The sequence below is a fragment of the Pygoscelis adeliae genome, unplaced genomic scaffold (genome assembly GCF_000699105.1).
Source record: "Pygoscelis adeliae isolate BGI_AS28 unplaced genomic scaffold, ASM69910v1 Scaffold45, whole genome shotgun sequence".
NCBI classification, from domain to species: domain Eukaryota; kingdom Metazoa; phylum Chordata; class Aves; order Sphenisciformes; family Spheniscidae; genus Pygoscelis; species Pygoscelis adeliae.
The window spans coordinates 14,425,440-14,428,365 of NW_008825114.1; positions in this window are offsets into that span (position 1 = coordinate 14,425,440).

Genomic DNA, 2,926 nt, shown 5'->3' on the forward strand with positions numbered 1-2,926 from the left:
CCTCCCTCGACCTGCTGGCCATGCTTCTTTTGATGCAGCCCAGCATACAGTTGGCCTTCTGGGCTGCGAGCGCACATTGCTGGCTCCTGTCCAGCTTTTCATCCACCAGTACCCCCAAGTCCTTCTCGGCAGGGCTGCTCTCAATCCCTTCATTCCCCAGCCTGTATTGATGCTGGGGGTTGCCCTGACCCAGGTGCAGGACCTTGCACTTGGCCTTGTTAAACCTCATGAGGTTCACACAGATATTTTTAGGAAGTTTATTCTCTAATCTTGTCTACTTTGCAACCATGTTTTATTTTGCCTGCAAGCTCTTTTCTCAGGTTTGCTTTCAGAGGCATATGATTCTAATTCAGGCCGATGCTTTCTGTATTAAGTGGAAAAGCAATGTTGTACAAATATATTTTTAGGAAGTTTATTCTCTAATCTTGTCTACTTTGCAACCATGTTTTATTTTGCCTGCAAGCTCTTTTCTCAGGTTTGCTTTCAGAGGCATATGATTCTAATTCAGGCCGATGCTTTCTGTATTAAGTGGAAAAGCAATGTTGTACAAATATCATGCCATGAAGGATCACTTCTCCCCTATTTCCCATTCTTTGTGCCTTTTATGCAACTCTATTATGCACAGATGATCAAGAGTGACTCTATTCATGTTGGTCACCATCTGCTATTATTGTTGTTTATTCTTTTGCAAACATCTATCTTCTAAAATATTAAAACATATAACCAAACAATTAGCTTGTCTTGTATTTTTACGACTTACGAAGTACATTTGATAAGGAAGGTGTATTGAACGTAAGGTCTATTTTTAAAATGTACTAGTAATTTGTTACATCTTCGTGTGTAGAAGAAGTATGACATGAAACACTGTTTGTAAAATGATCATTGAGTTTGTGGTAGCATTACAGTTCCTAATTTGTTTCATGCTTAGAATCCAGCTGGTGAACCTCCTTTTCTAAAGGTGAAATGCTTTACTTTAAAAAAAAAAATGAAAACCAGATACTGATATTATGGACAGACTATAGCAAAAAATACTACAGAAGACAATGTTGTGTAAGAGAAGTATCTTAAAAAAGATGTCAGAAATAATGGCTCTAGTATCGTCTCTGTTATGACAGTACCTTGATATGTGCATAAGGTAGTGAGGAACTTGTCATATCCAATCCAAGGAATACTGACTCACAACAGTGTATTTAGGAGGCAGTAGTAAAAGACGTACTATTTGCATATACGAAGCTCAGATATGTACAGAGAACTTCCAACATGTACAGCAAGGATATTGCTTCAGCAGCGGAGGTAGTGTGTTTCTTGAATTATGTGAACACCATGATTACAATTTATTCTCTTAACCTGTTAAGGAAGAATGAAAGGAAACGCAGAATGAATAGAAGTTCAGTTATAAGAGTGTATTAGATAGCTGGACCACAAAATAAACCAAATGATACCTGCACGCTTTGACATTTGTATGGCAGAATGCATACCAATGGCTTTTGATTGTCTGGAAAACACTTTAGAGGTATTTAAACCACGTTAGTAACAACACAACATACATTACATCAGTGTTCAAAAAATACATGAGGTGTGAATATATAGGCAAGACTTTTTCAATTTCTGTGTAGTTAGCATAGGCATTCTTTCTGTTTAAAACAAAAGCCCCATTTCTCTTTGTATCTTTCATACTCCAGCTCCTTCGCCCTGTGAGAGTGAGGAAAAAGCTGAATGACAAATGCTAGTCTGAATTAGTTCCATGATCATACACTGGGAGTGAAGTTTGTTACACTTCAACTGAATCTGTATTCAATTAGTCAGGAAAAAAGTAGGGAAGAATACTGCCTTTTTATACCTAGGCTTGACTTGCAAATTTGCATAACATTGCAGCTCCTAGTGATTTTGCTTAGGATTTTGATAAGCTGTATTTTAGTACTTGCAGTAGAAAACATGTTGGTGGGATAATTAGATTGTTTTTTGTACATTTTTGGTAAGACTTGATTGAAGAAAAGGTAGAAGTTGATTTAATCAAATGTAGTTGGAATCAAATGGTAAATTAAATCATTATTTACAGCCTGTTCTGTTAAAACTCCCCAAATTATCACATATTTATGAAAAGACATCACAGTTCAAATAAAGAGGAGAGCATGGGGTTTATGAGCATGTTTGATTGTTCCCAGCTACACTTTTTTTCTTTTTTTCTTCTCACCTGTCTTTTCTACCTGTCATTACAACTTTTTGCTTCTGTGAGTGCACACATACTTTCTCTCTGTCTCATCTCACTGATTTAGTCATGTTGGACCAATGAGGGACAGTCTATGTGTAGATGCTAAACTTCAAACAAAAGATCAGCATGTTTTTTTACAACACTGTTGAGATGGCAGTACTGATTGAAAGCAAAGATATAGATGCCTAGCATTTAAATAAATACAATATATATACGTATATAGAATCACAGAATAGTTTGGGTTGGAAGGGACCTCTAAAGGTCCAACGCCCCTGCCGTGGGCAGGGACATCCTGAACTAAATCAAGCTGCTCAGAGCCCCGTCCAACCTGACCTGGAAGGGGCATCCACCACCTCTCTGGGCAACCTGTTCCAGTGCTTCACCACCCTCACCTTAAAAAAATTCTTATATCTAGTCTAAATATAACGCCCTTTAGTTTAAAGCCATTCCCCCTTGTCCTGTTGCAACAGGCCCTGCTAAAAAGTCTGCCACCATCTTTTTTTATAAGCCCCCTTTAAGTACTGATAGGCTGCAATTAGGTCTCCCTGGAGTCTTCTCTTCTCCAGACTGAACAACCCCAACTCTCTCAGCCTTTCTTCATAGAAGAGGTGTTCCAGCCCCCTGATCATTTTCGTGGCCCTTCTCTGGACCCGCTCCAACAGGTCCATGTCCTTCTTAAGCTGAGGGCTCCAGAGCTGGATGCAGTACTCCAGG